Source organism: Pistacia vera, unplaced genomic scaffold, assembly GCF_008641045.1.
Source record: "Pistacia vera cultivar Batoury unplaced genomic scaffold, PisVer_v2 Contig55, whole genome shotgun sequence".
Classification (NCBI taxonomy): domain Eukaryota; kingdom Viridiplantae; phylum Streptophyta; class Magnoliopsida; order Sapindales; family Anacardiaceae; genus Pistacia; species Pistacia vera.
The window spans coordinates 670,395-681,942 of NW_022196390.1; positions in this window are offsets into that span (position 1 = coordinate 670,395).

The following is an 11,548-nucleotide window of genomic DNA, read 5'->3' on the forward strand; positions in this document are numbered from 1 at the left end:
TCTAAAAGCAAAAGCAATTTAAAAAGTTTTTAAAATCTTCACTTGGCATTGGGTCAAGGATTCGGATTCTACCTGAGTTTGACTCTTGGACTGTGACCACCCACGTTTGAGGAGTTTCGTCGTCCTGGGTATTGGAGATTCTGTTGAGGGGCTTGATGGCGTAAATAGTGGAGTCCCTAAGGGTTAAGACGTCATTTTCAATAGACTTGGGTCTTTGAGGAAGTCGGTGCTAGTTAGAATGGAGTGTGGGACTGGGTAATGTTTTGAAGGAAGAGGAATATTAAGCGAAAAACGGCGCGCAAACGAAGGATATCGATTCGTGCGAGGAGAGTTTGACAATGGAGAAGAGGAGGTCTTTACAAAGTCTATTCCAATCGGTTTCCATTCCGGCCATGGCAAAGGAAGAACAGGAGAAACAAGGAGACTAACCAAGGAGAATGTTAGGTCTTTGTTGAAAACTTGGAATACTGTCTGTAATGGGGGGTAGGTTTTGAGAAACTCAGGGGTGTCTTTGTAAAAATTATGAGATTTAACGAGGAATAAACTTAATATTTTTAAAAATATGGGGTAACATTTACTTACTCAAACCTTAGAGGAGGTAATATAAAATACCCTTAGGTTGCGATTGGTTCGGGGTGATATAAGATTAATCCTGTAATCTTTCTTTAATTTTCAAAATTCCCTCGTTTGGTTGTCAAGTAATAAAATATTACGTAATCTTTTATTGTAAATAGTGTTTATTGTTGGTAATATTGAGGGTAATCAGATTACCTTCCTAAAGGATGTTAATATAAGATTACCAAATTAATCTTAATTTTGACCCTATTTTGCCCTTAATCTTTTATCATTTTGGACATATTTGCTCTCATATGTCTACCAAATAATAATTAACTCAGACCCCTTACATTTGAGAATTTGGCTAAAACACCCTAACCACAAAAAAATTTAAAATTAACAAATACCCTCCGTCACCCAAGATCACCATTGGCAGCTAGCCACCACTGCTGGCCATTGGCAAAAGTTGTCATATTGGTGCAAGACCGGTGGGATCTTGTCAGTCATGTATCGGTAAGGACGTTTCCGACCATGGATTTGTGATCCATGGCCGGAAACGACCAGATGTAGTCGTTTCACGGCCAAAGCCAAGGCCAAATCTATCCGTTTTTTGCCATGGATCTTTAGGCCTTACTCGTACACGATCAACTAGATCTGACCGGTCATGTGCCATTATGGCAACTGTCGGTGGTTGTGATTGGCTACAAGCAGTGGCTTGGGGTGAATGAAGGTGATTTTGTTACAAATTAAAGTTTTATATAGCTTAGGTTTTTTAGCAAAATTTCAAATATGGGGGTTAAAAGAAATAATTTAAAAAATAATAATAAAAATAATATTATATTATTATATATAAATGATGGTAATTTAGTAATATATATAATATATCTACTCATTTATCCTTCTAACCAACATATTATTATAACATACCTATCAATTTATCCCAACCAACCAAAAATATTTCTTTAAAAATTTCCTAATAATCTATCTTTCCAGTAATATAACAATATTCCCCAGTAATACAATATTTCTTATACCAAACGCACTCTTAATACAAAAGAATAGGAGGGAGTTCTTTCCCATTCTCTCTCGCTTTATTTCGCCTAAGAAATTGGAGGGAAAAGAAAATCCAGTGGCGAAACCACAATCTTTTGATGCCACAATCATCGCCACATCGACATGGACTGCTTGAACGTTTAAGATCCATCGAATTCTCTCGCTCTTTTTTTTTTTTTTCTTTATGGTATTTAAATGGATGTGTAATTGAGAAAATCACTGTTTGTTTTAAGTTCGATGAAATTTTGATGAATTCTAGAGGATAATATCGTCTCCGTTTGGCTCATTATTTTTACCCATATTCTTAATCCTATTATCAAAATATTTGTTTGTTTTGTTATTTGAGAAATATTAGTATATATTTTGAATTGTTTTTAGACCCCTTAAGTTTATTAATTTCATAAATACCCCCAGAAAAGAGAAAGTTTAAAAATTAACAAAAACACCTCGACCCACCCATACTTGCCAAATTTCGGCAACCACCATTGGTGGTAGCCGGAATCTATTACAACGGCTTACAAACGACTGAAACTGGCCGGTAATTCACCGATCTAGAATTTTTTGGCCAAATCCACAGTGGATCTAGTCGGAAAAGGCCAGATCTGATGGCCAAAGAAATTGCCATTGTTGACCGACAACGACAGTCATATCTTTGGCCGTCACTGACGGCCAAATCTAGACTTTTCGGCCGTAGATTTGGGATCTGGCCGGAAAAGGTCATATCGACGCCTTACCCGCCAGATTAGACCACTCTGCGTTGTAACGCCATTTTTTCGCTAGATTACGACGGTAGCGGTCGGAATCTGGCACTATGGGAGGGTGGGGGTATTTTTGTTATTTTACAAAATTTTAATATATTGGGGTGTTTAGTTAAACTAACAAACCTAAGGGTTTTTTTTATGTAAATTTTTAAATTTTAACTCGTAATACTCCTCTATTCAACTATCCAATATTATTCTTAAAATCATATCTAAAATAATAAAATAAACGGACCCATCATTTTTTCGGAGTAAATTTTGGCTTTTCGTTGTTTATTTTTAGTTGAATTGAATTTTGTTTGTGAAGTGAGGTGGACAAGAGAAAAAATAAGCAGTAGATTCCGGATAGGCAGTAGATATGCTAGTGCAGCGGCTCAAAATTCCACGAGTAATAAGTCTCGAATCCACTACGAAATAACTCATGTCTTAATTAAAATCCTTAAAAAACTAAACCTCCAAATACAATCCTAATTAAAATTAGAAAACCAAATAAGAAAGAGGAAAATAATATAAAATCCTAATTTTGGAAAATCTGTCCAACATTAAAAAAGATAGATGATTTTCAGGAATAATGTTATTGATGGTTGAATAATTGGAAATAAAAAAAAAAAAAAACTAGTTTTTAAAGATTGAGGATTCGTTAATGCGTTTGACTTGTAAGAATTGCTTCTGATAGTGATAGTGATAGTGAAGGTACAGTATTGAAGTTGGATTTTTTATCGTTGGATTCTAAAGGTGATGATTTACTTGATTTTGGGAAAATGCTCTTCTGTTTGAAAACTTACATGTCTTTTCTGTTCACATTTCCTTGCATTAGTTATGCTGTAGTTTGTTCTGCTCTGAAAATGTGATATTTTTCAAATGCAGTGGAGCAGGAAAGCAACCGCATCTAAGGGTTTGCCTTCTGCTGCGGTGCAGTACAATGAGTGGAAACATGGGCCCTGATTACTGTTAACTTTGAGGCCCGAAAATGAAAAATATTATCTTTATTCACTTCCCCTATTCACTTCTCTTATTTATTTTTGTTAAAATGATATATGGTATACTTACTATGCTTATGGTACCTTTACTATGTTTTATATTTACAAAAGTGAGTAAGAGAAGTGAATAAAGAGAATGAGTAAGGCTAACATTACTCCCCGGAAATATGGTGTAAAGCGGTAAGTGAGTTTTAGTTACTTTTTGAGGAACTTTTTATTTGGTGACGAAATACTTTCTAGAAATGCATTAGATTTAGAAATCTCATGCATGATTTTCAGTCCAATGAGAGGTGATGAGGCAGAGGAAGTTTGTCCACAAATTGAGCTAGTCCAAGTCCCTGTAGTCCGTGGTAAAGCTGATCTGATTACATATCAGAATGCATTGTTGGTTAACATGCAATGTGAATGGATCATTAAATTTGATTGAAAAGTTATCTTATGACAACTTTTATCAAATTTGCAGTCCATTCTTTCAAGGAAGGGTCGTTGTGAGAGGGCTTCTATTGATATACTGTATCTCGATCTTACTGATGCTGCAGAAGCTATGCTAGCAGAAACTCCTCTAGAGAGCCTGGAAGTGGTAGATGAGGAAGTTCTTAAACCACGTATGTTGGGGCTTGGGAGGTAAAAGATCCTGCTTTTTGGTTTTCTGTAATATTTTACAAATGCTTAGGTTATGACGGTTAAATGCATGAGTGAATAAACTTGATGACAGCTGAATACAGATCTTTAGACATATGGTTTCAATACAAATTTCTCAAAGCATAACAGTAAAAACCACCAAGCTGATAACTTCATTAATCATTCGAACTCTCAAATTCTTGCTCTTAGCATAAGTTATTTAGTGAAAACCCTGCCCTTTAGTTGATACTTGCATACATAGGCTTTAAAACATAAACACCCTTTAGGTTTAATGTAAGGAATAGTTAGACCTATAGGTTTAAACAAGTGACATTACAAGCCCAAACGTTGTAATATAGTAATATTTTCATTCAAAAGTAACTATCATTAGCTTAATCTATTAGATGAAGGGGTAAAGTTGAAAATGCATTGAAATTTAATCATATATTAAAAATAAGAGTTTATCTTTTTTGTATCGTATGATAGCAAAAATAATCATGGGTGACTAAGGGACAAAGTAAACAAATAATTTATCTAATAAAGTACACCTACCTTTTTTGTTTTTTTTTAAAGATTTTTTATTATATTTCTTAAATTTATAATTTGCATTTTTTATTATTAATTTTAGTTATTATGGCATTAAAAAAAATTTGTAGTTAAAAATTTTCTTTTTCTAGATGCAATACTTATTATTTTAATTTAGTTGGATAAAAAATATTTTTGTGAAATTATTTTTTGGATTTTTTATTCAGTTAAAACGGTAATTGTATAGAAAGAATAAAAAAAAATACACCCTACAAGAGGGAACTCCCCTTCAAAGTTCAAACTAAAAAAAGGCCCAAGAGCTCAACCAAAAAGAGGCCCAAAGACAAAAGGATATAAAATCCTCTACATGCAAAACCCAAAAACAACCAGCCCTTAGCAAAATAAAAGCAAAACTTCAGAAGCTATGCAAGCAACCAACTACAAGCCCAAAAAGACCCCTCCACTGCCAGCACATGGCCCAAGAATAAGGAAAAGCCATCACTAACAGGACCAAAGCAGAGAACTGCACCAAACCGGCCCAGAATTTTTTATATTTATTATATCTAATTATTGTTTTGTTTATTTTATTTATAATCAGATAAATCAAAAGGGCCTTTTTATCAGATCTTGTTTGTTAAATAATGGATTAGGTTAACAGTGGTTATTTTTGGATGAAAACATTACTATATTATAACATTTGGGCTTGTAATGTCACTTGTTTAGACTTCTAAGTCAAATTGTTACTCACACTAAGCCTGAAAGGTGTTTAAATTTTAAAGTCTTGTGTGCATATATGGAGTTTTAAAGTTTTAAATTCACCCTCTGTTTTCAATATCTGAAGGTTTAAAGTGTTTGACCCAGAAAAAACACTAAATCAAAAATGAGTAATGCTAAATCTACAATCTTTTTTTACAAACTTTCTCTTAGGACCTTCAATGTAGTAGCTCGTAATTGGTCAGTTCTTATTGCAAGCTGACCAATTGCGACCTGTCACGTTAGAGTTGTGAGAAAATGTTTGTAAAAAAAAGTTGTAAACGTAGGATCTTCCATAAAAAAAAATTGTGTAATTTTACACTGGTTTTAGATTATTTATATTTTATTTTGCCCCGGGGATTGGTACAGGGAGTCACTATTGTTGCACTTATATGATTCTCTAGCACTAGCTAAAATCATTTAATTATGTTTTAACATGGATATTAAATTTTTTGCAGAATTTTGGTGAAATCACGCTCTCTCTCTTCCCTCATTTTGCTGAATATTTACCTTAGATCTCACCTACTATGAGGTAGAATTTCTCGTGAGCCTCAGGGAAAACTTAAGAATTGGTTTGGCAAGAGGAATCAGTGGTGAAGAAGTTCAGGCACGCCTTCTCCCCAAAAGCCCTGTTCTGGGAAGTCATTTCCTGGTCCTCAGGCTTTAAAGACAGTTCTATAAGAATTTCTTTCTTAATCAAATAAATTGTTCTTTCGAATTTTGTACATTGGAATAATTCTAAGCATCACCGAGGGCAAAGATGATTAACATGAATCAAGATATAAAATAAAATCTCTTTGCACCATCTGATACCAAAAAAAATAAAAAAAATAAAAAAATTAAAAATTAAAGAAGACAAAACTGGAAACAATTAACATGAAGGAATCTAAATTGAAACAGATGAAAAAATTCATGAATAGTTCCTTCACTAGCATCCTGGGCCGAAAACTTTGACAGAATCCCCAAGACAGCTGCAACAAGTTGAACAACACAAGCAATTAAAAATTGCAGAAAGTTCTAATTTCTTCTGACCGCAATAACAATAATTTTCCAGGCTTATAAAAATGAAAATAAGTAGGGAGATTTACACGTACCTCTTTATTCACTGATGAAGTAATTGCAGAGTTTTGATGAAGCAGTTGTAGAGTCGAGATGAATCACCTTAGCAGGAGTAGGTCCAAACACATCATTGTGAATTAAATCTAAAATTCCCTTTGCCCTTGTACTAATTGATTGAAAACTCACTCGATTTTGTTTTCCATGTATACAATCCTCACATAACCCAATTCCATAGTACAATTAGGACCTTCTTCAACCATTTGCTTTGAGGACAACTGATAGACAAATTCTATTCCTTGTAAGTTCACAAATCGCTATCGCAGTATAGTATACAAAAGCAAGGGTCGATCCCACAGAGAATTGTAAGCTATCAATTAATCTAATAACATGCATCAACCAAATAAAGTAACAAAATTAATTAATTAACTAATAATTCTAAAATAACAGTAAAATTACCAATTAAAGAAAAACAGTAATAAAATGACTGAGAATCAAATGGACAAAGGTCTAGATATCCAATTTCACTGTAATTATCCTATTTTATGCCAAAAATCTAACTATTGCTTTCTCAAATCACATCCTAGCGTCGATACACGCCAAATTAAGGTATTACCGTAAGATGTTAAGGATTAATCTAGTGCTTTTATCACTAAACTATCTAGGGCGTATAGTNAATCCATATAAAAGCTTGTATTTTTCAGATGAGGTCACCGAAATTTCTTTCGATTTGAGTGACAAACCTTTGCAAACCAGGAACCATTCTCTCCCGATCGGCGCTTTTCAGGCAACCGAAACGAATTTCGGCCTCAGCTTCGCATCCCAAAGAGTAAGGTTCTCCTTTCCTTTTTTTATTTTGCACTGGTTTGGATGGACCATGGCGTTGGGTCTCCCGGTGTTTCACCGGGGACGTGACGCCGTCATTGGACTTGAGCCGTGGATGGCGGCTCGAGTCACTGCTAGGTTTTAAGAATTTGTCCCATGCCGCCGCACGGGACGAGCACGAAGGCCTAAATGACCGTGTCTGATGTTGCAGACTGGAATGGAACCGTCAACATCCAGACTCGAGGAAGGAGCCAGCTCGTCCTCGCGGGAAGTTCCCGAGGACGCAGCCCTCGATGTCTACTCGGTTCTTACCTCCGAGGAATATAATAGAATAAAGAGGCAGTTTGACATCCGCGCGGAGGTGTTCCTCGACCACACCAGACCGTCACGGCGCCCGGCCGATGGCCTTGCCGCGATCTTTGAAGAGATCTTCAAGGGCGGAGGGAGGATTCCCTTTCATCCTTTCATCAGGTCGGTCCTGGATCATTTTGGGATCGCACCAATGCAGTTGACGCCAAACGCGTACGTCATCGCTGTCGCGATGTACATCGCGTGCTGCGAGAGCGGCTTGGGAGAGCCAACGGCGGTGGAGCTCGGCGTCGCCTACTACCTTAAGAAGAGTACGGACAAGGACTCGTACTATTTGTCTCGGCGACCTACTATTGCCATGGGGATACACAGTTATCCCAACAATGCGGGGGCCTACGAGACAAAGTTCTTCTTTTTCTTTTATAACGGCTACTGCCATTTTCAGGATCCAAGTAGGTTTTCTTTCGCTGGGTTTATTATCTGCTCGCCTGATCCATAATAACGACCTGTTTTCTTTTGCAGTTAATAGAACGACCGCGCAGGCGATACTCGCCGACCCAGACAGGCTTGTATCATTCGGAGTACTGGACGAGGAGAGCCGTGACACGAGGAAGCTTGTGACAACCGCGAACTTGCGGAAGTACGGTTTTTTCAGCGACAAGGCGTCGTTAGAACCCCCAGAAGGTAAGTTATACCGGTTCCTTTCTGGTCGTAGAATAAGTTTGTTTACTAATACTTATGTTTGTGCAGAAACTATGCCTCCGAAAGAGTCCGGGCAGTCTCGCCGGGCACCTTTGTCTTTCCTCGATCGAGGAATGAGAGGGTGACCGAAGCTGCTCGTCCCGTCCCAGCACAACCAACACGGGCTATCGCGCCCTCACGGCCCAACCACGCAAGGAGCGACCAGGGCGAAGCAGGTCACTCAGGGCCCCCGGCCCGTCCAAAGCGTAAGGCTCCAGCTCAAAGGTCGAAGAAAAGGAACAGGTTCAGGCCGACGAGTCTGAGACTGAATCCGAGGAGGAGCCCTTGAGGTCGCGACAGGACTCAAGGAGGCTGGGAAAGGAACCCGTGGGCGAGGCGATCGCGAAGGATACACCAGTGCTTGACTCACTGGGGGGCCTGCTCGAGTATCTGCAACCGATAGTCTATCTCTGCTCGAGTGTGGACTATCGGAGTCTTTTGACGAGTTCACTGACACGGGCGACGACCTTCTGACCACGTCGTTCCAGCATCTTAGCAAGGTAAACGAGCTGCATCTAAGCGAGGTGAGCGAGCTATTCTTAAAACTGGTTCATTTCTGATCACATTCTTATTCTCAGGCTTTGCTTGCAATGAGGATGTCTATGGAGAAGACCCGGCTGGGGGCCGCAAAGGAGTCTAGCGATCAAGAGGAGATCGCGAAGCTTAAGAAAAGCTTGGAGTCTGCCGAAGCTGAAAGGAAGGAGGCATTCGATGCGACGAACAGGTACCTGATGCAAAAGGATGTCGCCTTGCGAACCGTGGACTTCCAGAAGGCGGAGCTCGAGCGCACGCGCGGAGGAGGTGAAGGAGCTGCAAAGGACGAACGCCAGGCTCTCCAAGGAGGTCGGGGAGAAGGACCAGGTGATTCAAACGACCTCCGATTGGGCTGAGAAGGCCGAGCAGGAAAGGGAGGCTTCCGAACAGGAGAAGCGAGCTCTCAAGCTGAACTCCAGAGAGTAGAGAAAGGTCGCTTCGCTGACTGAGGAGTGCGGGTTCAGTTGGAGGAAACGGAGGAAAAGGCCGCCGACTGGGCGATCGGGGCCATTTACACACCTGCGACCAATGAACCCGGGTCTGGACATGTCCGTCCTCCCACCAGGTTGGCAAGAGACCTTGCGGCTCTTGGCAGAGGAGGACGAAGCAGCAACAGCGGCGGCCGCCAAGGGGTCCGACCAGGCAGGGGGTTCGGGTTCTGCTTCGAAGGACCCCCCGACCAGCCGTAGTGTAATAGGCCTTGCTCCATTGGAAGTGGGCTTGATTTTTGTTTGTACATACAATGGAAATACATTTTGTTTTTTTTAATTACAACTTGCTTTTTCATACATATGTACTTGTTCGCCATGTTAGTTTAAATACATAGGCAATGTCATTCGTGTATTACAAGCGAACAGGGTAAGCTCGGACGCTAAGCGAACAAGATAATGCTTTACAAATACAGGAACTTAACAAAAACGAACTAACTTATACAAGGAATGAGTTCGGGATACTGATAGTAGGGTCGAAGGTGCTCGGCGTTCCAAGCTCGGGGCACTTTGGAACCATTCAGTCTTTTGAGATGGAAGTCCCTGGTCTGATCACCTATCGACCCGATATGGACCTTCCCAGTTAGGTCCTAACACTCCTGCACTCGGTTCCCTGGTTCCGAGGAGAACTTCCTTCAACACAAGGTCACCGACCTGGAAGTCTCTTCGCTTGACATTTGAATCAAAAAACCTCTTTGCTCGCTGCTGGTAGGCTGCTATCCTTAGCGAAGCCTTACTGCGACGTTCTTCAACGAGGTCAAACTTGCCCTCATAAGAGCTTCGTTTTCAACCTCATCATACAAGTCCCTCCGAAGAAACAGTTCCGACCTCTACAGGATCATCGCTTCGCAGCCATAGGCTAGCGAAAAAGGGGTTTCCGAGGTGGAGGTTCTTGGAGTTGTCCTGTACGCCCATAAGACTCGGGGAGATCGTCAGCCCAATTTCCTTTGGCTGCCCCGAGCTTGGCCTTCAGAGTGTGCTTGATGGTCTTGTTGACTGCTTCAACTTGGCCATTCGCTTGCGGTCTGGCGACTGAGGAAACTTTTTATGGATGCCCAGCTCGTCGCAGAATTGCTTGAACTCTTCATTATCGAATTGCTTCCCATTATCCGAGATAAGGGTGTGAGGAATTCTGTAGCGGCACACTATGTTCTTGAAAACGAAATCTTTTAGCTTTCGTCTGGTCGATCGCCGCTAGCGGCTCGGCTTCAACCATTTTGTGAAATAGTCTACCGCGACCACGACATACTTGACTCCTCCCTTTCCAACTGGCATGGGGCCGATAAGGTCGATCCCCCACATGGAAAATGGCCAGGGGCTAGATATAGTAATCAGCTCGTGAGAGGGGCTCGCGGAATGTTTGCGAACCGCTGGCACTTGTCAAATTTTTTGACAAAGTATGTGTATCTTTTGGATCCGGGGCCAATAGTATCCCTGACGAACAACCTTGTTCGCAAGGGATCGAGCAGCTCTGTGGTTACCGCAGATCCCTTCATGGATTTCCCTCATGATGTAATCTGCTTCTTCACTGGTTACACATCGGGGAGAGGGGCGCTGAATCCTCTTCTATACAACTGATCCCCGATGAGTGTGAAGCGAGCAGACCTTACTCGCAGGATCCTTGCCTCGACCTTGTCGCTTGGCAAGGTCCCATCCTTAAGGTACTGGATAATGGGAGTCATCCAGGAGTCCGGTTGAACCACATTTACGGCCTGTTCGGTCGAGCTGATAGTCGGAGCACCGACGAAACGAACAGGAATGTTGTCCGGAGCCTCTGAATCCAGCGAGGAGGCTATCTTTGCTAGGGCGTCCGCTATAGAATTGTTGTCTCTGGGGATCTGAGCGATCTCAAAGTGCTTAAAACCTCCCCAACGCGGTCTTAGCCTCTTTCAGGTAGCGGACCATGTTCTTTCCATGGCTTGGTATTCCCCTAGAATTTGGTTGACGACCAGCATGAGTCGCTGTAAATGTTGATCGTGGTTGCACCCATTTCTGGCAAGTCGTAACCCGGCGAGCAGAGCTTTGTACTCGGCCTCATTGTTGGTCCCTTAAACCCGAACCAGGAGAATACCATGAATTCGTGCCCCCTCGGGGCTCACAAGGAGGAGACCCGCATAGCTCTCTTCCTGTTTGAGACCCATCGACGTGAGGTTCCAAGTCGACAGGCTCTGAATACTTTCTTGCGCGGCTTCGCTAGGCTGTTGCTCGCTTGGGAGATAAGAAAATTCCGAGATGAAGTCGGCGACAGCCTGCCCTTTAATGGTCGACCTAGGCCTGTACTTTAGGTCGAATTGACTCAATTCCATGGCCTATTTGAGGAGTTTACCCGAGACTTCTGGTTTCTGAAGGA